Consider the following 24,580-nt stretch of genomic DNA (forward strand, 5'->3'; position numbering starts at 1 on the left):
ACTACAGGCGCCCGCCACAACGCCCGGCTATTTTTTGGTTGCAGTTTGGCCGGGGCCGGGTTTGAACCCGCCACCTTCGGTATATGGGGCCGGCGCCTTACCGACTGAGCCACAGGTGCCGCCCGAGAAGATGGTCTTCTTAGCTTTTCTGCATAAATTGTGGATGATGGTTGAGGGTGGCTGACATGCCACATTCCAGACAGGCTATGTGCAGCCCTCAGGGATATAACAGCAATGATAGAAATTACTCTGTTAATCCACAAATATTTATTGGGTCCCCATGTACTGCCTTGTTCTAGGCAGTAAAGAATATAGTCCTGCCTTGTGGATACTTGCCATTTCTGAACAAGACAAAAAATAAATAAGGGGCAAGTTAAAATACATTTAAGTGAATAATGCTACAATAACATAGTAGGGAAGGTGCAGCTACCTCTTTGAAATACTGATTTTATTTCCTTTAGATATATACCCAGAAGTGGGATTGCTGGATCATATAGTAGTTCTATTTTTAATTGAGGAATCTTCATAATGTTTTTCATAATGGCTATACCAATTTATAGTGTACAAAGATAAGTCAAAAGTATTATACAAATTTTTAGTTCTCTGAACAAGTTCTGGAGATCTAATGCACAGCCAGGGCGGTGATGGTTGTGTTAATTAATTTGATTATATCAATCATTACATGATGTATACATATGTTAAATCATGTTGTATACCTTGAGAACATAGTCTTTATTTGTCAATTAAATATTTTATCAATGTACACAGCTATGATTTAATAAAAAAAAAAAGAAAAATTAAGGTTATGGGGGGAAAGGAAAAGCAGAAAGAGGGATGGAGGGAGAGGGGTGGGGCCTTGGTGGGCGTCACACTTTATGGGGGCAAGACATGATTGCAAGAGGGACGGGGACTTTGCCTAACAATTGCAATCAGTGTAACCTGGCTTATTGTACCCTCAATGAATCCCCAACAATAAAAAAAAAAAAAAGAAAAAGAAAAAGAAAATACTTTCTAAGAATTTTCACATCTGAAAAAAAAAAAAAGAAAGAAAGAAAGCTCTTCCTCCCGTGTATGTAAGTGCCAGGGGAAGGATGCCATTTTGTTAAGTGTCCGGGCAAGGTCTGTGCAAGCATCTTCCCTCAGGAAACAAGATGGGAATTAGGCTGTAAAGGAGAAGTAAGATCTGAATAGATGGAAAGAGCCTTCCTTGCCTTCCAGGTAAGGGAAATGATGAACATGAAGAGTCTGAGGTGGGCCAGGGAAAAGAACATTCTGGCTGGAGAAGAGGGGGTGATATTGAAAGAGTGGCCTGGAGTGGGGCTGGGCTGGGTGACATGGGGGTCTTTTGGTCTCCATGGAAAAGGATTGATTTTGTGCCAGAACCTTTGCCTAAAGGGTCTCAAGGATGTTGTGAAATAAATATTTTTAGCCCCATTTTAGATGAGGAAACTAAGCCCCAGAGGGGAGACATGACATATCCAAGTCACACATTCTGAGGTGTATAATGCTATCGTCAATGCTCCTAATAATTAGGAGTCCTGAGTTGTTCAGTCCTTTGCGCTAAAGCACTAGCTTCCTGCAAGACAGGAGTGAGAAGGTGGCACAGGCCGCTCAGGCCAGTCTGGGTTTGACTTGTGAACACACACACACACACACACACACACACACACACACACACACACACACACACACCGGGGGCAGGCTCCCCCCACACATGGCAGTTCCTCAGCTGTATCTCCCAGTCTAATTAGTGGCACAACTGTCATTTAGTAGCCTTTTGCCTTTCACTTTAGCCCACGCTGTGCAAGGCTGCGTCTGTCTATTCAGGATTCTATAGAAGTATGGAAAGGGAAAAAGCAATGAGATGCTTGAAACGAAATACCCCATCGAGCTGACCACTAAATAGCACTTATACCCCAAGTATACACACAGCTGCTTTATGTAATGAAAGCTGTGGACCATGTTCTTGGATATAAAATAACAAACCACATATAAAGTTTTACATTGCTGTGTAATTAGCACAGATCTGTGAGTGTGTGAGCGCCTGCTGGAGGGGGGAGGAGGGCTGGGGACTCAGGCCCAGTGAGCCGTGGAGGGCAGAAGATGGGAGTCTGGATCTCTGGCCCACTGCTTTGTAGCCCTTTGACCTAGGACAAGTTATGTAAAACCGAAAACTTCTAATTTTGTACCTGTCAAAAGGAGTATTAGTACCTGTCACAGTGGAAGATTTTTTTCCCTTCTCCCTGCCCCCAGGGACACTTGACAATGTCTGAAGATAGTTTGGGTTGTCAAAATGTGCTCTTGGCATCTAGCTTACAATGCACAGGACACCGCCTCTCCCCACTTCCACAACAAAGAGTTCTCCCACCTCAAATGCCCACCCAGCCCAAATTGAGAAGCTCTGCCCTGTGAGATTGCTGTGTGGCGGTACAGTCACTGCTAACTTTTATTGAGCATTGCTGCATGTCAGGCACCATTGTCTCCCTTTATTTAAGTATGTCAACTCTTACCTGTTCATAGTAAACCTTCTCTTACACAGCTTACTTTCTTGTTGAGAAGAAAAAGCATAAACCAATTAAACAACAACAACAACAACAAAAAAAAACAAAACAGAGGCAACTTAAGTGATAGTCTGGTGAGTGATGAGGAGTCTGCCCTGAGAAGACCTGTGTGAGGAGCAATTACCCCCAGAGGGGACAGCTGGGCACAGGCTCGGAGGTAGGGAGGGAGCCACCTTGGGGAGTTCAAGAAATAGGGACAAGTCCAGCTGAGGTCAACCTAGGTGAGGGAGGAAATTGAAAGAGATGACATTACAGATGAGAAGGGGCAGGTGAAGGAGCCCTGGGAGGTCCAGGTGAGGAGTTTGAATTCCAGCTTTATCAGGAAGCTGTAAGAGGGTTTTAAAGAAGAGTGGCACGATCTGATTTACATTTGGAGAAGGTCGTTCTGACTTGAGTATGGGGAGATGGCAAGTGGGGAATTCAGGGAGTAATTCAGTAAGGACACTGAATTACTGTGGGGAGTTGGCAGTTGTGGGGAGGAATGATGGTGTCTTAGCCCAGGGTGGCTATGGAGGAAGAAAGTGAGCAGATGTGGTTCACACAGAATTAGAGCAAGTACGATATTGGGGGGTGAAAGGCAGAGAGGAATGAAGGATGGTGCTGAGGTTTGTGTCCTGAGCGACTGGCTCTGTTAATGGAAATAGGGAAGCTGAGGCAGGAGCGGAGGTTGGAGTGAGTGGAGGGGAGGTGTGGAGGGTCGGTTCCAGGTCATATTCAGCATGACCTGCCTGCTAGGATCCAAGTGGAGGTATTAGGGGAGCAGTTTATAAATGAGCCTGGGGCTCAGGGGAGCCAGCAGGACTGGAGGGATGAACTTAGTATACACTTAGTATCCATTGCACAGAGATGATATTTAAAGTCAAAGACCCATGAGAGTGGGAAGAGAGAATGAATGAATTGAAGAAGACGTGGGTCTAAGTCAGAAGTCAGGGGACTCACTCCTTTCAAGTTTGGAAGAGAAGCATCCATCCATCATGTCTCATCAAAAGAGACATTAGTAGGAGAAAAACCAGGGGAGAGAGGCGTCAAGACAGCCAATAAAATAACAACAACAACAAAAAAAAACCCAGAGAAGTAACTGTTAGATTTGACCAGGAGAGGTTGACACGAGACATTTTGGTGGAGTGTTAGGAACAGAAGCTCAAGTGAAATGTGTTGAAGATAAAGAGAGAGATGAGGAAGTGGAGACAGCCACTACACGCAATGTTCCCTAGGAGTTCTGTGGTAAAAGGTAAAGAAATGGAGTGGAGTGGGATCATGGGGTCAAGGGAGAGACTATTAAAAACAAAGGTCTTATAGTGCATTTGTGGGCGGAGAGTAAGGAGCTAGCCAAGGGTCGGGGGAGTTGCTGGAGAAGCTGTTGAGGAGTATTAGGGTGGGAAGTGACCTGAGACTCCGGGCAGGAGAGGGGCTCAGCCTTGTTAGGACATTTCAGCTGTGATTGCAGGAGGGAAGGCAGCAGGCAGGCGTCAGGTGGGGAGATAAAGCTGTTGTAAATCATTATTTTCCCCTTTCTCAGAGAGAAAGATTGCAGCCCTGACCACTGATACATACAAGCCTTAATCCTGGCCCCAAACTGAGCTCTGTCCCACAGACTGAAGGTTTAATTTTTGTTGATAAGGGAGATCCTGGCGAAGAGTATGGATGACTCAGTGTAACTGTCTCTACAGCCAAAAGGAAACCTTAAAGCAAAGTGAGGCCCAGCCACACCTGGACAGGCCCCCAGCTGAGGGCTGCCTTCACGACAGTGTCAAGGAGGGGAGTGCCCAGGACTTGTCTGAGGAGAGGCTGGTAAGACTAAACTCAGGTGGGGAGTGTCATGACAGAAGAGAGCCAAGACCAGGAGGCTATCAACATGGACCATCAGTTGGGCTTGATTAGAAGGAAAGACCCAAGCCGAGGTAGGAATGGAGGAATAACTTCACCTGGTGGTAGGGCAGGCAAGCGGGGCTAAATGAAGTGTCAGTGGGTTGTGTGGGGTTACTGGTGGTTCCACTAAATCTAGGAATGCTGAGTTTTCCCCTTTTTAATGGACTCTTGTGAGGCCAATGTGGCCTGTGCAAATAGTGTTATACATTTATATGGTGATCAAGACTTTATAACTGCAAAATATATGCTGTGTAAGAAAAGGCTTCACAACTTCCCAGCATAATCCCTCCAGACCCCAATTTTCTCATCTGTAAAGTGAGAACAATGGCCGTATGTAGCTTGCAGATTTGTATAGGGATCTAGTTAGATGATGGACATGAAAACATTTTGTGTCCTATAAGGGGCCATACATATTGTTTTTGTGATTATTATCATTAGAGCTAAGAAGAAGAGGCCTCAAAAGTATCTCCTGTAGTAGGATAAAGACTTTCATGCTCTTTTAGAAAGTTATGAAAGGCATACATCATCTAGAATGTGGGTGCCTTACAGAAGAAGTTGTGGAGGCCCTGTGTTATGGTGGCACCGAGGCCACCACACTGGGCAGCTGTTGGACAGCTTGTGCCTTGCAGGAGGATGCTCTGCTGAGAAAGTTGTGAAAAGTCAAGCCACATGTCCTGGCAAGCCATAGGCACGATTCTGTGGGGTACCACGTAGGCTGGTAGCACCCAACAGAATACTTCTTTGAATATTTAGGTCTGCTTCAACTGTGACTACCAAATCCAGTAATGGGAAATCAAAGGACTTCCTATCTTCAGCTACCGGCATTTTTATGATGACTTTCCAATCTTCATCTCCGCCTGGTGACCTGCTGTTCCCCTCATACATGTTATGCCCATATTCACACCTCCATTTTCCTCAGTTCAGAATTTGAGCCGGATTCTCTACTTTCATTTTATGTTTGAAACACCTTTTCATCAATCTTATCAAGTAGTTTTCTGGATACTGTTTAAGATATGTAGTTACAAGAAGCTCACTACCTCCTAAGGTAGCCAATTTCACATCAAAGCACATCTTGACATTTAGAAACTTCTGCAAATTTACTCCACACCTGCCTGCCTGTAGCTTACATCCATCAGTCTCTGGTCCCCCACCTTGGGACTGTATGGAATAGAAAATTTCTATTTTCTTCAGGGAAGTTTTTCATAGATTTTGGTACAGGGACCAAATTACCTTGTGCCTTATTGCTCTTGATTTCATTTCTTATAGAAAAGATTTTGCTTCTTTTCACTTTCCTGATCATCCTTTTAAAAAATTCCTCAGGTCTAGAAATGACACCAACTTTTTATGTTTTTCTCATTTTTTTGATTTACTGTAATAACTCATTCATCCAACATTTGTGTGCCCAGGGCTCCAAAGTTAAGAGACATGGAGTGATTTGTACTAAAGCTCCTGAGCTTTTCTCTGACTCTAGATCTGTGCTATTTCACTCCATCCCAGCTGCCCATAGAAGCGGTGGGCTTGGAATCCAGGCAGCTTCTAAAGTAGCAGAAGCTTTTGCAGATTCACCAACTTTGTTGTGTATTTTCGTCGTCGTATTTAATTTTGTTTCTTTTGGGGGGGGGGGCGTTGGTGTCGGGTTTATTTTTCCTCTGAGCTTTTACTTCATATAGCCATAGTGTTTAGCATCCCTACCTTTTATCTTCCTCCTTTCTCAAACCAGCATCTCATGATCTAATCTAGTGGTTCTCAACCTTCCTAATGCTGCAAACCTTTAATACAGTCCAAAGGGGTCACGACCCACAGGTTGAGAACCACTGATAATCTATGTAATGTCACCTATTTTTGTTTTTGTTGTTGTTGTTGCGGTTTAGAGTTTTTGGCGGGGGCTGGGTTTGAACCCGCCACTTCCAGTATATGGGGCCGGCGCCCTACTCCTTTGAGCTACAGGCACTGCCCTGCAATGTCACCTATTAGCTCACAGTTCTAGATTTCTTTTCCTCAAGACTTTCCAGTATTGGGCGGCGCCTGTGGCTCAGTCGGTAGGGCGCCGGCCCCATATACCGAGGGTGGTGGGTTCAGACCCAGCCCCGGCCAAACTGCAGCCAAAAAATAGCCGGGCGTTGTGGCAGGCGCCTGTAGTCCCAGCTACTCGGGAGGCTGAGGCAAGAGAATCGCCTAAGCCCAGGAGTTGGAGGTTGTTGTGAGCTGTGTGAGGCCACGGCACTCTACCAAGGGCCATAAAGTGAGACTCTGTCTCTACAAAAAAAAAAAAAAAAAAAGACTTTCCAGTATTACCACTGCTGGAATGATCTAGGTATAACATAAAGGATTGGCCCAGGACCAGGGAAATGTGAGTCCTTAAGAGAGTTGAAAGGATTATCATATATACAAGGAAGCATGTGGTTAGATAGAACCTTCACATGGGTAGAGGCCACATCAGGATTTTGCATTTTGCATAGCTCATATTCATAATAGCTGCTAATGACTAAGTGACAATATATTGGAGCACTAATTACACGTTGGGCATTTAACAATATAAGTGAGTTCCAGTTGTCACCTCACCAAAACTTAGTCTTTTGCATTTTTTTTTTTTTTTTTTTGCCAGGGCCGGGTTTGAACCCACCACCTCCAGTATATGGGGCTGGAGCCCTACTCCTTTGAGCCACAGGCACCGCCCCCAACACTTAGTCTTATCAGTTTGTGTAATTACACTTACCTTAGTGAAGGTGAAGTGGTACCTCTTTGTGGTTTTCATTTGTAGTTGTCTAATGATTAATGATCTTTATCTTTCATATGCTTATTTGACGTTCTTACACCTCCTTCAGTGAAACCTTTGTTCAAGTCTTTTGCTCATTAATATTGGACCATTTAGCTTTTATGATTGCTTTGGGATAGTTCTTTATATAGTTTGTGTACAAGTCCTTTGTCAAATATAGTTTTGTAAATATTTCTCGCAGTATAAGACTTGTCTTTTCATTTTATTAATAGTATCTTTTGAACAGCAAATATTTTAATTTTGACGAAGTGCAATTTATCAATTTTTTTTGATGATTTATACTTTATTTATTTATTTTGAGACAGAGTCTTACTTTGTCACCCTCAGTAGAGTATCATGGCATTACAGCTCACAGCAACCTTAAACTCTTGGGCTTAAGTGATTCTCTTGCCTCAGCCTCCCAGTAGCTGGGACTACAGGCGTCCACCACAACGCCCGGCTATTTTTTTGTCATAGTTGTCACTATTGTTTGGCAGGCCTGGGCTAGATTTGAACCTGCCAGCCCTGGTGTATGTGGCTGGTGCCCTAGCTGCTGAGCTACAGGTGCTAAGCCAGTTTACCAAATTTTTTGGTTTTCTCAAATGACCAGCTTGGGTTTTATGGATGTTCTTCATCATTTTTCTGTTTTCTACTTTCTTGTCTTCTTATTTTTGTGATTTTCTTCCTTTTATTTTTACTTTGGTTTTAGTTCTTTCTTCTTGTCCTCATGACTTAAGATGTAAACTCAGGTAATTGATTTAAAACCTTTATTTCTAATACAATCATTTAATTCTATACATTTTTCTTTATATTTCATAAATTTAGATTTTTTATTTTGATTTAATTACAAATATTTTGTAATTTCCCTTTTGATTTCTTCTTTGGCCCATGGGTCATTTAGAAATGTATTGTTTAGTTCCCAAATTGGTGGATATTTTCCAAATATCTTTCTGTTACTGATTTCTAATTTAATTCCTTGAAGTCAGATAACACATTTTGTTTTATTTATTTTATTTAATATTAATAACACATTTATTTTACTTCAACCCATTTAAATTTATTGAGACATATTATGGGATAGAGTAAAATTTCTCTTAATAAATGTTCTGTGGATCCTTGAAAAGAGTGGTTATTTATTGTTGTTCAGTGGGATGTTCCATAAATGTCAATTACACTAAGTTGATTGTAGTGTTTCTCAACTCCTCTCAATCTTATTTATTTATTTATGTCCACTTGTTCTATCAATTATTGAGAGAGAAGTGTTGAAATCTCCAAATGTAATTTTTGGGTTATCTATTTTTTCTTTTAATTCTGTCACTTTTCATTTCATGTATTTAGAAACTTTATTATAAGATGCATACGCATTTTGGTCACATCCTCTTAATTTACTTGTCCTTTTCTATTATGGAATGACATGTTTTATCCCTGGTACTATTTCATGGTCTGAAGTCTACTTTGTCATATGTTAATAAATCTACTTTCATGTTATTTAGATTAGTGTTAGCATGGTGTATCTTTTTCAACCTTGTATGTAATTTACTTGTATCCTTATATTTAAAGTGGGTTTCTCATAGGCACCATGCAGCTGAGTTTGCTCTTTTGTTCTAATCTGACAATTTTTTACATTTAAGGTGATTATGGATGTGGTCGAGCTTAAATCTACCGTTTTACTTTCTGTTTTCTATTTCTTTCTTTTATTTCAGTCTTCTTTTGGATTAATTGACTACTTGTTATTATTCAATGTCATTTCTTTTATTACCCTCTTATCTTTCCTCCTTCTCCTCTTCCCTGCCCTTCTTCTTTGATTTCCCCTTGCCCCCTTTTCCATATCTGTATCCTTCTCTTCCATCCCTTTCCTTCCCTTCTTTTCCTTTTTTTTTTTTCCTATTGCCCAGGCTGGAGTGCAGTGCTGTCATCATAGCCCACTGAGAATTCAAACTTCTGGGCTTGAGTAATCCTTCTGCCTCAGCCTTCCAAGTAGGGACCACGGGGATATGTCACCACACCTGGCTAATTTTTTCTATTTATTTTTTGTAGAAATGGGTCCCATTTTTGCTCATGCTGGTCTCAAACTTCTAGCCTTAAGCAATTCTCTTGCGTTGGCCTCCCAAAGTGCTGGGACTACAGGCACGAGCCCCTGTGCCTCACCTCCCTTTCTCTTAACACGAATTGTTGCTTTATGGTCAGTGTTTACACAGGTTAGTGGTAGAAGTCAGGCTATCTTTCACCTCTTTATCTTCTTTTATTCTCACACCTTATTCCTTTTCTCCTTACAATTATAATATGTTAAATATTTTTGTTTAATTATGTTGTCACAAATATATATTGCTACTTTGTGCGCATGCATTCTTAATTTATATAAATGATATTACATAATTTATCTGATTCTGTTCCTGCTTTTTCAGCAAAGAGTATGCTCTTAAAATCAATTCATAGTTTTTCTGATTGGTGCATAATACTCAATAGTAGTGGTATCTTGGCGGTGCCCGTAGCTTAGTGGGTAGGATGCCAGCCACGTACACAGAGGCTGGTGGGTTTGAACCTAGCCAGGGCCAGCTAAAACAACAGCGACAACTGCAACAAAAAAAGTAGCCAGGTGTTGTGGCAGGCGCCTGTAGTCCCAGCTACTTGGGAGGCTGAGGCAAGAGAATCGCTAAAGCCCAAGAGTTTGAGGTTGCTGTGAGCTGTGATGCCACAGAACTCTACCCAGGGCAACAGTTTGAGACTCTGTCTCAAAAAAAAAAAAAAAATAGTAGTAGTAGCTCACGGATTTTTCCTACTCTCTGAGTGATCATCTTCTAGGCTGCTCCCAACTCCCTGACTCCACAAATAATTCTCTAATAAACTTCAATTAGCTTTGAAGGGGACATGCCCAGGAACTCAATAGCTGAATTATAGAGCATGTATATACTTAATTCGACTAAGTGGTGGGGAGTGCTCTCCCGAATGGCTCTGCCAATCGATAATCCTGCCAGCCTGAGAATTTCTGTATCCCTCTTTCCCTACAAATCATGCCATTAACCACCTTTTTAATTTTTAAGTTGCATTTCTCTGATGACTAACAATTTTGATCAACTCTCCTGATACTTCTTCTCTTTTTGGGGTTTCCTCTTCTGAAAATTGCTTATCTATATATGCTTTTTGCTCACCTTCCTCATGAATTTTCTCGTTTTTCTTGTTGATTTGAAGGAGTTTCTTGTGTCTTCTAGGAATCAATCCTGTAGGAGTTTTAGACATTGTGAATATCTTTTATCCTGTTTTTTATTTATTTGCTTTATCTATAGTGTCCATCATTGAATAGAAATATTTTTGATATTACATGATGCAATAATATTCATCTTTTCTCTTTGTTTATACTTTTACTAGTTTTTATGAGAAACTCTTCTTCATATCTGCTATAAAGATATAATTCTACATAGTCTATTAAACTTATATTTTTCTATTCTTCTATTACGTTAATTATTCTTTTTTACGAGACAGAGTCTTACTCTGTCACCCTGGGTATAGGGCTAAGGTATCATAACTCACAGCAACTTCAAACTCCTGTCCTCAAGGGGTCTTGTTCTTGCTCAGGCTGGTTTCAAACTCCTTATCTCCAGCACTCCACCTACCTCGGCCTCCCAGAGTGCTGGCATTATAGGCATGAGCTACCGTGCCTAACCCAAACTTAATTATTCTTATATTAACCTTATAATTTTGTCTTTCACATCTGTGCTTTTAATCTACATAATTCCACCTTTGTATATAGTAAAAAGGAATCCAGTTTTCCCTTTCTATATATAATGAGCTAGTTTTCTCAACATGATATACTGCACAATCTGTCATGAATTGATCTGTAATATTATTTCTATTGTTTGTGATTTTTTTTTTTTTATGTATAGCAACAGTGGTGGAGGGCTCTTATCCCCCACTCCCCACCAGCTGGCTAGGAATAGCCAAGGGCATGGAGTGGCTATCATAATCCAGAATAATCTATAGCTGGCATTCGGATGCAGCCTGGGCCTATCTACCTACCTGGGCCTGGCAGGGGAAGAGATAGGACATACCTGTGGTCTATCTCCTTTTTCTCTCCAGCCTCCCTCCAGTAACTCTTCTTGGCCAAACTTAACAGGGAATCAGAGGGCAAGTGAGTATGGTGAATGCAATGCCAGGAGGCCAACCTGTCAGAGCACGGCAGGGTAGAGAAGAGTGGAGAAAGGATCTGGAGGGGCCGTCAGAGCAACTGGTGAGTTTGTGAGAGTGGGCCTCTACGCTCTACATTCTGTAACAGTGTGCCTATAGATTATAGTGCCAGTATTACAGTGGGTTTTATTACCCTGGTGTTGTAGCACAACAATATCTAGGAAGGTAAGTTCTCTCCTCTTATTTTTTTTTTTTTAAGATTTAAAATGTTTAGGTTAACTGTATTTGCAGTCCTCCATGTATGTTTTAGAGTTCTCAAAAAATTAACTGGAATTCTGATTGGCCTCATTTTCAATGTTTATATTGATTTTGGAGAGGGGACATGTTTTTAATATTAATTTCAGGCCGTTCACTTGCAGGAACATCTCTGAACTTATTGACGGCATTGTCTATGTATGTATTAGTGTTATACTCTTCTTCTATTGTATTCTCGGTTAAATTCACTCACTGAAATTAAACAATTATCTTGTGTCTTGTATTCTTAGTTTAACTCATTCCTAGATAAATTAATTTCTAGATTTCTGTGCTGTGGCTACCATGAATGGTGCAGATATTTAGCACATGCCTTCCGTGTGCAGACCCTGTGTGGGTGTTGTGGATACGGTAGTGAGTGTGGCATGGTTCCTGGTTCCCCAGAGCTGACGCTGCAAAGACAGACATCACACACGGATACAGAAAAATATACAACCACGCTTTGTGATGAGTGCTCAGAAGCCAAGGCCCCGCTTTCCACCCTGGCCCTCTGCCTTCCCTTGGTCATCTCTCAGAGTTCTGTGTCACTGCTCTTACGAAGATCCACACCAGATGTCAAAAGGCAGGACTTCCGGTCCCAGATGTGACTCCAGCTTGCCAGTTTGTGCATCTTTAGGATGAAGGCTTGGACTAGACAGTCTCTGGGGCTCTTTAGGACCATCCATCTCCCTCCCTTCCTCCCTCCTTTTCTTTCTTGCTTCTTCCCAGATTGAGTGTGAAAGAAAGAGCAGTATTATCTGGGGAAGGGAATCTGGTCTGTCCGGTTTTAAGTGCTTTTTGGGGTGCTCAGCTGTCAAAGTGACCACAGTAGAACATGCAGGTGTGGATCTTAGGAGAAGAATCCAAGCTAGCGATGTACAGCTGAGGTACACCACCCAGAGTCACGTAGAGATGACTTCACGTGGAAAGAACATAACGACACCTTCGGTATCGTCAGTTATTATTCATCTTAGAGTATACGCGGTTACATCTAAATTGTAGAAAACAAAGCGTTCTCAGCAAATCTGTCTAAGTTTAACTTTTAAACAGAAAGAATATCCTTCCCCATATTCAGAGAATTAAGTTCTGCTTTTTTTCTAATGACTTCCCCCCTCCCAATAGTACCCAAGGAGTTGTAATTGAGCTGATTCTAAAAATCATGGTGTCATCTCCTAACATGATCTTGGTGTTTTCTTTATCGCAAAGATAGGAAGGAAGCTTTTGGAATTCTCTCTAAGAGAGGTAAGGAACTATTGTACACCACTATATAAAAATATCAAGAGATTCCTTGAGTGAGAAAGTCATATCTAATTTATTGGTGTTCTTTTATAATCTTCAACAGTTTATTTCCTTTTTTGGATTCTGTAGTCCTTTTTCTTCGTGAAAAAAATCTCTTTGGAATTAAAATAATTTAAAAAAAATAAAAAAAATCTCTTGACAAGCCATGATACATGACAAAAAAAAAAAAAAAAAAAAAGAAAGAAAGAAAAAGAAAAAGAAAGAAAGAGTGTATGAGCCTGGTGTAGTGGTGTTAGCCTTGTAATCCTCACACTCTGGGAGGCTGAGCTCAGGAGTTCCAGACTAGCCTGAGCAAGAAAGAGACCCCATCTCTACTAAAAACAGAAAAACTAGCCCAGCATGGTGGCAGGTCCTATAATCCCAGATACTCAGGAGGCTGAGGCAAGAGGATCTCTTGAGCCCAAGAATTTGAGGTTGCTGTGAGCAATGATGCTACAGCACTCTACCCAGGGTGGCAGAATAAGACTGTCAAAAAAACAAGAAAGGAAGGAAGGAAGAAAAAAGAAGGAAAGAAAAGAAAGAAGGAAGAAAGAAGGAAAGAGAGAGTGTGTATAAATGAAGAAAAGCAGAGGACCAAGAATAGAACCTGAGGGGCTGAGCCATTTAAAGAAACACAAGAGAGAGGAAAAGGCCTTCAGAGGAAACTGCTGCAGCTGCAAATTTAGTATTGTAGGCCAAAGGTTTTTAATCTCTTAAGGCACTTTGATGCCTGTAGTCCCAGCTACTCGGGAGGCTGAGGCAAGAGAATCGCTTAAGCCCAAGAGTTGGAGGTTGCTGTGAGCTGTGATGCCCTGGCACTCTACCCAGGGTGACATAGTGAGACTCTGTCTAAAAAAAAAAAAAAAAAAGAAGGCACTTTCAAAGGAAGTTTAATTTATGACTCATAATTAGTTTTTTAGAATCCTTTTTACATCCTCATTTTGGAAAAAAAAAATGGGTCAAATTGATGACCTTCTCTAATTTCAAAAGTATAGCTCTGACTTTTAATGATTTTTAATGATTTTGTTAACAGGGTATTGCAGGAGCAACCTTACTGCTAGTTGCCTCCATTTTCTCATTTATAAAATGGGCACAATGAGGCTTATTTGATGGTGAGGATGAAACTAGATTCTGGGAAAGTAAGAAATTTCTACAGAATTAGAAAATCCTGGTGTTTTTCTTTATGATAATACCAAAGGTTAAATTTGTTTTCTGTCTGTGACCTCGTAATCCCCCTTCAGTGACTGTTTGGTAAGCTAATGTTCATTCCATTCTCACACGTCTCTTTCTTCTGGCCCAGTTTCTCTACACCCAGTGGTTGAAAGATCGGAAAGATACCATCTGCTGATTGATAAACAGACGTGTCTCCCTTTATAAGTTGATTGGATCAAGGTGGCTCTTGACATTCTTTTTCTGAATGTTCATACATTCCACCATGTATTCCCTTATCGGAGGTCACGCCCAGAGGCTCTGAAGCTGGGATGAATCACATCCGGGCTGACCATCCTTCCCAGAACTGTGTGAGTTTAGCCAAAGTGGGCACCTTCTACCTGCTCAGAACAGGGCTGGCACCTGGTGATCACAACTTTACAGTCTGCGTGGGCCCCTGGGAAGCGAGGACTGACCATCACAGTCTCTGTTCTAGGAGCAGTCTCTGTACGCTTAGTACTAGGGTGGAGAGGGTGGGATAAAAATAAATCAAGAGACTGTGTCCTAGCTCCCAGAAGGAAAGGAGACAGCAGGAGATGGTGGCAGGTTTAGAGCAAGAACTTCAGGTATTTCATGGACAGATTTTAATTTATTTAGACCAGATTTGGGATCTAGCAGCCCACAACTCTCTAAAATGAATTAATACTCTGCCTTAAAGATCCAAAAATCTTTCAAATCTTTCTGAACTTACTGACTTCCATTGGCTCCACTCTCACTCTGAAGCATGTTTACTTCTCTGGGAGTTGCAGGCTCTCATGTTCTCAGGGCTTGGCAAAGGCCTGGGTCTGTCCTCCAGAGGGGGTGAAGAGCTGCAGATTCCACAGCCATCTTCCCTGCATTCTTTATCCCCCAGCTTGGTGTCCCAGAGACATTAATAAATGAAGAGGATATTGTTTGCTTTTTCTTTCTCTTTTGTTTAAAGAGATGTTGGAAAAAAAAAAAAACAGAATGAAGAGCAAAGTTAAGAGGGGTCAGTCATCCCACTGCCCAGAAGTTTATAGTAGCAAAAAAATCCTGTTGTGAGAAGCTCACCCACATGGACGGGTCCGCACAGTACTTCCATTTGACACAAGGTACACTCAGGACCCAAAGTTAAAAGTGCTTCTCCAAGTCTTTTAGGAGGTCAGTGACAGAACTGAGATTAAAATCCTAAAATCCATGTGCTCTTTCTCCCAATCTGACCCTCCATCTGTACATTGGGGAGGATTGAGGGCAGACTAAGAAAGGGGGTGTGTGGCCCTGTAGGGCCAGGCAGGCAGCTGGGGCAGGTCTCCACAGAGGCCAGTGCCCGTGGTCCGTCAGAGACGGTGCATGACTCACCTGGGGGCTCGGGACTGTGCTTTTTTGCTTTGTTTTAGCCTCTTCTGGAAGCTTGGGCTTTGCAGAAGTTCAGCCATCCACATACATAACGGGGCTGATCTGGGGCGGCAACCAAGGACTGTGTCTTTGATATGTGTGGCCTCTCCACGCCAGTTCCCAGCTGCACATCCAGCACTGAAAGCAGGGTCTGAACACCAGCGGGTGGGGAGTGACTGCTGCTGCCATTGATGGGACACAGTCAGGCAGTCCTAGATTCAGAACCCAAATCTATCAATTTGTAGTTGTATCAACTTTCACCAGCTACTTTTTTGAGCTTGAGTTTCCAAATTAGATTTTCATAGTGACCCCTCTGAAGAAGGCACATTAGAAAACTAAGAGACATAGAGGTGGAGTGGCCAGGCCAAGGCGTGATACTGATCACAGGAGGGGACAGGGAACGGCCGACGCCGCTCTCATTCCACACCAGGCACTGTGTATTCATCTACACCTAAATCACACCAGCTCTGCGAGGGAAGTGCCATGCTTGTCCCATTTTATGGGGGAGGCTTAGGAGAACAGGCCCTTTGGGGGTACCTCTTATGTCCTCTGTGTGTCTCCCGAGGCAGGCAAAGGAATCCTTTCTACTTGACAAGCAAGAAGCTGAGGTGCAGAGAGGACGATAAACAATGCGCCCAGGGTCACCCATTAAGGACTAGTTGGTGGAGCTGGGTGTGAGTCCACATCTCCCGGCTGACAGCTCAGGGTTCTCTCACTGCCTGTGCTTGCTGGGCCCAGCCAAGCCCAGGGAGGGCCTCCTGTCCTGGGGTGATGTTCTCCTAGACCAGCCTCACCGCTCTTGCCAGGGAAGCACTGTCCCATCTCCTGCCAGATAGTCTTGTTGCCCAACTCATGGGCAGGAGCCAAGCCTGGCAGCCTTTGGTGGGCATCCAAGTCGAGCTGCTCTTTCCTGGGCCGAGTTTAGCATGCCGCATGGCTTCATCATCCAAATATGTCCTGCCAGACAGGCCTCAGCTGCTGGCCAGCGGGGCACTTGGCGGCCTGAGAGAGCTTGGTGCTAATTGGGCCCAGCCGACATAAATCATGGCTCTCGTTAAGAGGAAGAACAGCCATTTTCTGGCAGGCAGGGGTAAGGGGTGGGGAAAGAAGAGAGCCTCCCATTGAAAAGTGTTGAGTCCTGCAAGCATCCAGTGACCTTATGCAAGTGTCACAAGTAATCTCTGATGGTCCATGCTAAGCTATAGAGCCATCCTGTTGCATGAGTGTGTGTATTTGTGTGAGCGTGAGTTTTTTCCTTCCCTTTCGGTTTGGAGCACTGTCAGAGACAAGTCTTGTTATATTCTCTGGTCCTATTGGCTAAGAATCACCTGACTTGGGGGAGGTAAGAGAAATCCTCCATGAACATAAGAACTTCCCAAGGGCTGCTTTGATGTCTAGAACCTTTGTGGCAGAAAGCTTGGATTCCCCTTGAAACTGAGTAAGGCTTCCTAGGAGGGAAGGACTTTCCAGTTCAGCTGGGTCACTCAGTGATAGGTGGGTAGAAAGGAGCTTGTTAGGGTTTGTCCTCTCCTAAGAGCAGATGTGAGCTAGAAACAATGGTTAACTATGCTCAAATTGAAGCTGGAAAACACTGGGTTGGTTTGAAGACCAAGCATAACAGCCTTACAACTTCTGACTTTGTTGAGAATGCATTTGCCTAACTTCATTGATACATTCACCCGTGCACTCAGGGTAGCAAGCACCAGTCATATGCCAAGTTTAAGGCTATGCTAGGCAGTGAACCTGACTCAATCATAGCCTTATTCAGAGCCATAGTCTACTGAGAAGGATATGGATCTGAAAATTCATTATAAATTAGTACAATAAATCCTGTACCAAAGACTTGTGCAATATTCTCTGAATGCAAAGGAAAGAAGTTAGGAACCCTGAGTTAGGGCAAAGGGAGCAGCCAGGCTTCCCATACAAGGTAGCATCTCAGCAGTGCCTTGGAGAATAAGTTGAGAGGACTGGAGAGGACAGTTGGAGCTGTCCAGAAAAGATGACAAGAGCAAAAACTGAACAGATGTAAAAGGGATGCCACAGTCAGAGAACAGCAAATAGTTCCAGGCAGCTTGAGGGGGGCAGCATGAAGGGTGGATGGGACAAAGGCCAGGGTTGAGGCTGAAGTTTGGTCAATTCAAACTACGTCTCACCTGGGAGGGATCTTTGTTCCTGTGGTATTCTGCAGTTCCCAACTCTGTGTGTGCCTCTGAATCTCCTAGAGAGCATTTATAATATATAAATAGCCAGTCCTCATCCCGGAGACCCTGATGTAGCTGTTTTGGTGGGAGTCGGGAATTTGCATTTTAAAGCAAGCTCCCCAGGTGTTTCTGAGGCGGCTAGCTAACAGCCTCACGGTTTTTAAAAAGTGTAAGACGGTGAGAAATGTAATGGAGAGAAGTTAAGCTGAGGAGGGACACGGAGAATGCTGGGGAAGGGGACTGGAACAATTTTAAATAGTGTGGTCAGGAAAGGAAGACCCAAAGGAAGAAGGTAGATCGTTACGAGGAAACGAGGCCAGAGAGGCCAGAGACGCATGGGGCAGGCCAGGTACAGGGCTTATACCTGGCCAATTTGAATTACTGATTTAGTCTAACTCGTCTGCCATCTAGGGAGGAAACAGGCCCAGGAAAGGACAGTTCAATAGATGCATCTTCTCTGTGTGCCTCTTCTGCACAAGGCTCTGAACTGGGCTGTGTGGCTGGTAGCGTGGAGATGCATGGAGGTGAGTGAAACACAGGCTCTGTCTCCCCAGTGACCCCGATCTAGAGGGAGGGCAGGGCCTGTGCACGCCTTCCCATAGGAGGTGGACTGAAATACAGGCTGCTGTGCCAATTCCAACTAGAGCAGGAGCAGCAGTGGCAGTTAGAGGTGGCCAGGTAGAGAGGTGGGCATGGGACTGAGCAGACTGGGGCTGGGTAGCTCCCTGAAGATGGGTAGGTCAGTACAAAAGTCAAATTTGGAAACTCAAGCTCAAAAAAGAAGCTGGTGCAAGTTGATACAACTACGAATTGATAGATTTGGGTTCTGAACTTAGGTCTGCCCTCCCCTAGCGTCTGTGTCCCATCAATGGCAGGAGCATCTACATCCCCACAGGCACAGCCAGAAAGACTCGCCCATGAAAACAGAACAAGTGCATGGCTGGGATGGAGACGGAACGGATGTCTATAGTGTGGGGGCAGCAGCTTGAGAGTGTGGGGTTGGAAAATCCTGGGATTTGAGCCTTGACAAGTTCGGGGAAGTGGGGATGGTTTTAACTCTTTGAGTCTCTCTGGTCTCAATTTCTTATTTTTCCATGGGGTTAATCCCTTCTCTGAACATGGACTGTGAAAATTAATGAAGTGATGTATGGTCATGAGTCTACCAGCTCAGGGCTGGGGGCTGGTTGCGGAGTGTGTGCTCAGAAGTAAATCTTGTCACCTTGAGCCTAATTTGGTCTGTTTTTTTCTCCACACACAACATTACTTTCTGTCTTTATGGAAGCCATTATGGCCAAGGTGCCACCTGGTGGTCCCCCATGACAATTCACAAAGCCCCACCCCATTGGCCATTTGCCCTGTGTCTCAACTATACCCTGAAGGTGGCATTATCATTATTGCCCATTTTGTGAGTTGGGGGGAAGGAGAGGGAGTGTCACCGGTGAGGCAGCCAGGACTTCACTGCGTGTTTTCTTCCACCATGTTGACGCTCATGGCAAGGTCAAGGACACAGATCTCTGAGGAACCATGGATGCCAAAGGGAGCTGTGAGCTGCTGAGTCAGTCCTGAAGCTGGCAAATCTACTCAAACCCTCCATTCATGTGGCAGGTCCTAGCCTGGGCTTCTAACTTGGCTGTGCCTCAGCTCTACCTTCTGGGCTCAGCCTTGTGTGCTCTGCCATTCTGGAATAACCAACTAGAATAACCAAACAGCAGAAAACTCCTTTTGACTCCTTCTGTTAAATAATTTGCTTTAGATTGCTAGGAAGGGGGACTGAGATGAGTCAGGGTAGGCTCACACATACAGGTTAACACTTTCTCTACCAAAGCAGGAACATTTCTGAGGCAAGTTCTTTGGTCTTTGGTAATTCTTTCAACAAGCCCTTCCATAGGTCTCTTTGGCACCATTCCCTGAATTGACATGGGGGATGGAGAAGTAGGTTAGACCTAGTTCCTGACCTGGATGCGTTCACCACCTCTGCAGAGGCAGATGGGGACACTCATAATCACCAGTTGTACTGAAGGACTCTGAGAAAGAAACAAAGCCCAGGACAACAGATGAATTCTAGCTTAAGAAATGTTCCCTCTCTTGGCCACACCCATAGCTCAGTGGGTAGGGCACCAGCCACATATACCCAGGCTGGCACGTTTGAATCCGGCCCAGGCCAGCTAAACAGTAATGACAACTGCAACAAAAAAATAGCTGGGCATTGTGGCAGGTGCCTGTAGTCCCAGCTACTTGGAAGGCTGAGGCAAGAGAATCGCTTAAGCCCAAGAGTTTGAGGTTGCTGTGAGCTGGGACATCACAGCACTCTGCTGAGGGTGACATAGTGACACTGAGTCTCCAAAAAAAATAAAATAAAATAAAAATAAAGAAAGAAAGAAAAGAAAAAGAAATGTTCCTAGGGCGGCGCCTGTGGCTCAGTCGGTAGGGCGCCGGCCCCATATACCGAGGGTGGCGGGTTCAAACCCACCCCCGGCCAAACTGCAACCAAAAAATAGCCGGGCGTTGTGGCGGGCGCCTGTAGTCCCACTACTTGGGAGGCTGAGGCAAGAGAATCACTTAAGCCCAGGAGTTGGAGGTTGCTGTGAGCTGTGTGAGGCCACGGCACTCTACTGAGGGCTATAAAGTGAGACTCTGTCTCTACAAAAAAAAAAAAAAAAGAAGAAGAAGAAATGTTCCCTCTTCCAGTTAGAATGGTCATTCATTTGTCCATTGAGCCAAACTCACTGAAGCCTGCTGGGCTATGTGGGCCTGGGCCCTGAGAGGCAGAGATGACTTAGATCATTTTTTCCTAAGTCTTTCAGAAGTGAAGGTGGTAGGGGATGGGGGAGCTCACATTCAACTCCAAAATAGGCCGTTAAAAAGAGAGTGGTAGGGAATTGGGGATTGTAACCACTTTCAGAGGGAGGAGGGTTGGAGTGGGGGGCTTTGGGGGCAGCTCTCAGGACTTAGGTTTTGAAGAAAGGAAAGACTTTGAGTACTTGGAACTATGAACATGGGCTCCCTAGGAACCACATTTATCACCTGCTGGGTGTCCTGGGATAGTTCTTATTCAAAAAATCTGGGTTTTATTTGGACAGATATGTTAACTACTGGCTGACTTTTGTGTTTATTTTTATGTGATATTCTTTTCACTAAAGGTGCTATGTGTTCAATCAAGCTTTCTAAGATTTGATTGCTTTGATCAAACTTCTCAGAGAAGTTAATTAAATTAGAGTAGGCCATTTTTCGGAGCACAGGTTCTGAGTTCTCATTTAGAAATATCATCTCAGTTTGAAATGACCTGGATACCCCAAAAGCAAGTTTAAGGATCAGGAAGGCATAGCTATGTTAGTGGTTAAGAACAAGAGATTTTGAAGCAGCTATAGCTGGGTTTAGTCTGTTGCTCAGATACTTCTGTCTTTGGGCGAGCAGTTCACTAACTACTGATGTCTTATGCATTTTCTGCAGGATTACTGACAGCATTACATGAGGTCATGTAAAACACCCAACCCTGTGTCTGGCACTTAGTAAAGACTTGAGGAAAGGTGACTGATAAATTAGTAGTAGTAGCTGGAGAACCTCAACCCTACAGTGGATGTGACTTCTGCAACCAGGACCTTCATAGCCCCTGAGATCCTGCTACCACCAGGACTGTCACCCAGCCCTCTCTCCCCTCTCACAATCTATATCCACCTGAGAATTCGCAGATGCTGAAATGTTCAAGAATTCTACTAAGAATGAAGATGATGTCAGCCAGGGGTTGCCCCACCCTTCCCCCTCCCCAAAGGCCAGCAGTTCCTCATTGGCTTTGAACTTCAGAAGAGACCTGACCTAGAGCTCTGCTCCCCCCACCCCAGGGGCCCTGCCTCTTTAAAAGGCCCCTTCTCATCTTCATTCTGCTGCTTCTATCCATTACCCCTGAATGGAAATTGAAGCTTAATTTTTCTCCCTTGAAGCCATTAACACTTTGGGTCCTTGACAGGAAACACTGGCTCGGCTTTAATTAGCCACAGCAAGCTCCCTATGTGAGCTTCCAGCACAACCCAGGGACTTCAAAGATAAAGGCTTCTCTATTCTTGCTAATCACAGCTATTAATGAGCCAATTAAGGCCAACTGGGGCCAAGGCAGGCGGCTCTCTAAGGACCAGGCAAACAGCTCAGTCCCAGGAAGCTCCTCCCTGCACCCAGATGGAATCTGGTATCCTGGGAGCAGAGAGACTGGTGTTTGGAGTCCCACCTGGGCTGAAACACCAGCTCTGCAGCTTATCTGCTGAGAGCCAGGACTGAACAAATGTCCTCTCAGATGCTTTTCACAACCAGGGGTAATAACACTATTCTCATGAAGAGCAATTTTTTTTTTTTTTTTGCAGTTTTTGGCCAGGACTGGGTTTGAACCCGCTATCTCCTGTATATGGGGCTGGCACCCCACTCCTTGAGCCACAGGTGCCACCCCATGAGGAGCAATTATTATAATGTGAATATAGGTCACTTGAGGCCTCATTAAAACTATGTATTGACTGGGCTCCATCGTGAATTTCTGACTCCATTGTTCTGGGAGGAGTGGTGTGCAAGAATTTGCGTTTCTAACTTGTCCCCAGATGACACTGCTGTTGCTGGCTCGGAGATCACACTTTGAGAAATACCACTTGTGACTATATAGGGCTTGTACAAATGTGAGTTATTACTTGAAGATTTTGATTACATTTCCATCTATAACTTCCCCTTTACTTCACCCATGTCCCATGTGATTGTCCCCAGGAGCTTCTCATCTCTGTCAATAATTGACAGCCCAGCATTTGCCACTGTGTTGTTCCTTGACAGTGTATGACACCCCAGGTGTGCTCAGTCCTAGGCAGAATTTGGCAGGAACACTTACTTCTTTGCCTAACCTGGTACCAAGATTCCCAGTCCCGACGCTGACATCTCAAATCTCCAGCATCTTCTTTGAGAAGGGAAATGGATTGGGGTTTCCTGATTCCAGAGAAAGTGAAGAGCGTGGGATCTTTAGATGTCTTCTCAACAAATGAGCTGCATTGTGGAGATTCGGAAGATGGAGAGGTGCAGAGAGGAAGACATTCCAAGGTGGGGAACGCAAGCAAAGGGATGGTTAGGATAGAGCATGTGGCTTATGGGGAACAGTTAGATCGCTAACTGAAGTCTAACTAATGTCCCTCATGCTGCATCCTGCCTGTTTCTTTAGGCAACAGGGATACTTATTTCAACTATTGCCTCCTGCTTGCAACACCTGCTAGCATGACTCACAGTCACACCATGTTTCCAGCTTCAAAGACAGGCTTTTGTGGTCAAAGAACAGACCAGTACTTAGGAAGCTGGGTTTCAGCTGGGGCTGTCTTCTTCCTGTCCTGACCCCTCATCTTGCTCACTCCCACAGCTGCCCTGTCCTCACCGTTTCACCACCTCATGTGCCCTTCTTTCTACTGACTCTTATTCACGTCTAATGTAACCTTTACCGCCCACCTTACATTTCTCAGAGGGCTTGTTCTTGAATACTGTCCTTTTGGGGAATCCTTGCTTTATAGATAGCATATTTTGAACAGTGCGTATGGGGATGTTAGAAGTTTTAATGAGATGGAGGTGTCCCTTGAGGATCGCTGGGCTAAGTAAAGTAAGTCAGGTGTCTTCTCTGCAGGACTTCTCAGAGTCTTGAATATGCTGCTGTGGACTGGGAAACTCAAGTGAGATGCTTAACAAGCAGCATTTTCCAGACTTACCTCACTGCAATACATAGGGGAGCTTGCTTTCATATGGAGGAGCTAGGCCTTGAAGGGCAAAAGACTTTAGAAAAGCTCCAGAGTCCAGGAGACTTCAGTCCCAATTCTGAAACTTACGCCTCTTCAAGCCTGTCAAATGGAGGTAGTGGACTTTACCTTGACAAATTGTTGCAAGATTTATGTGAGATGACATGAGAACTGCTCAGCCCAAGATGAGGTATACAGTAGGGGCTCAAAAAATGTGTATTTTGTCACCCCCTCTTTTGCCTTTCCTGGTGGGAGTGTACAGTCTGAATCAAGAATAAACTAAGCACCCTGTATATGAGGCTGAAGCTGCACTCAAGTCCTCAGGGTTGGAGGAAGGAGAGCTCCTTTGCAACCAGAGTCATCCAAGCAGGCTTCCTGGAGGAGGCGAGTATTTGCTGGGTCAGATTCTGATGTTCAGTTCTCCTTCACAATCTACAGGCAGGGAAGGGGCAGGCTTTAAGATGTGCATCTCTCCCTGAGCAAGCTACAGCAAGAATCCTTCTCTTTATTTTCCTTTTCCACCCTGGAGGCCCATTTCCCCACCAAATCAAGCCAACGCAGCACTTGCCTTCTCCTCCCACGGCCAGAACTTGGCCAACATCTCAAGTTCTCGAGGTGTGAGCCTCAGAATGGGGCCCTCCTGGCTTGTGGAAATTCACTCTGAGCCTCTCTGGCTGCCTGCAGAAGGCCTGTTGTACTGAGCTCTCAGTAAGCTCTGGGCAACGGGTCACCAGGACCCAAACAATCTGGGGTGCTGGCCTGGACTCTGCCCTCCCCAGCCCTGGCCACGGGGCAGGGAGAAGAGACAGTTCCATAGATTTCCTCCCCTGGACTCTTCATCATCTCCAGCTCCCTGCCCCCCACCAACCAATCGTTTCAATAAACCCCACTTTGAACTGGGCACATTTTGTTCTTAACTCATTTAATCTCCACAACATTCTTAAAACAAGCGTTCTATTTTCCGTTTTACTGATGAGAAAACAAAGACCCAGCGAGTCAACTTGAAGCCAAGCCCATTTGGTCCAAAGTCCAAGCTTCTCTGCTGGTGCTATGGAGCTGTTTACTTCCCTTTGTGCTGGTCCTAGCTTGTCTGTCATGTCACTGCCTCCAGAAAGCCTTCCTAGTTGTCACCTGAGGCTATACTCATATCCCCTTCTCCTGGGTGTCTACAGTTGGAATTCCATTGCCCACCTTCCT

General features: G+C 44.2%; 1 long non-coding RNA gene across 1 annotated transcript; it reads left to right on the forward strand.

Annotated features, from left to right (window-relative positions):
* The first annotated feature begins 848 nt into the window (after positions 1 to 848).
* Positions 849 to 24,284, forward strand: LOC128574841 (uncharacterized). Its single transcript, XR_008376865.1, has 4 exons — positions 849 to 4,462; positions 11,297 to 11,410; positions 21,093 to 22,706; positions 23,275 to 24,284. It is a non-coding gene; the product is annotated as an uncharacterized LOC128574841 (long non-coding RNA).
* Positions 24,285 to 24,580: the final 296 nt, after the last annotated feature.

This window comes from Nycticebus coucang, chromosome 22 (assembly GCF_027406575.1).
Source record: "Nycticebus coucang isolate mNycCou1 chromosome 22, mNycCou1.pri, whole genome shotgun sequence".
Taxonomy (NCBI): domain Eukaryota; kingdom Metazoa; phylum Chordata; class Mammalia; order Primates; family Lorisidae; genus Nycticebus; species Nycticebus coucang.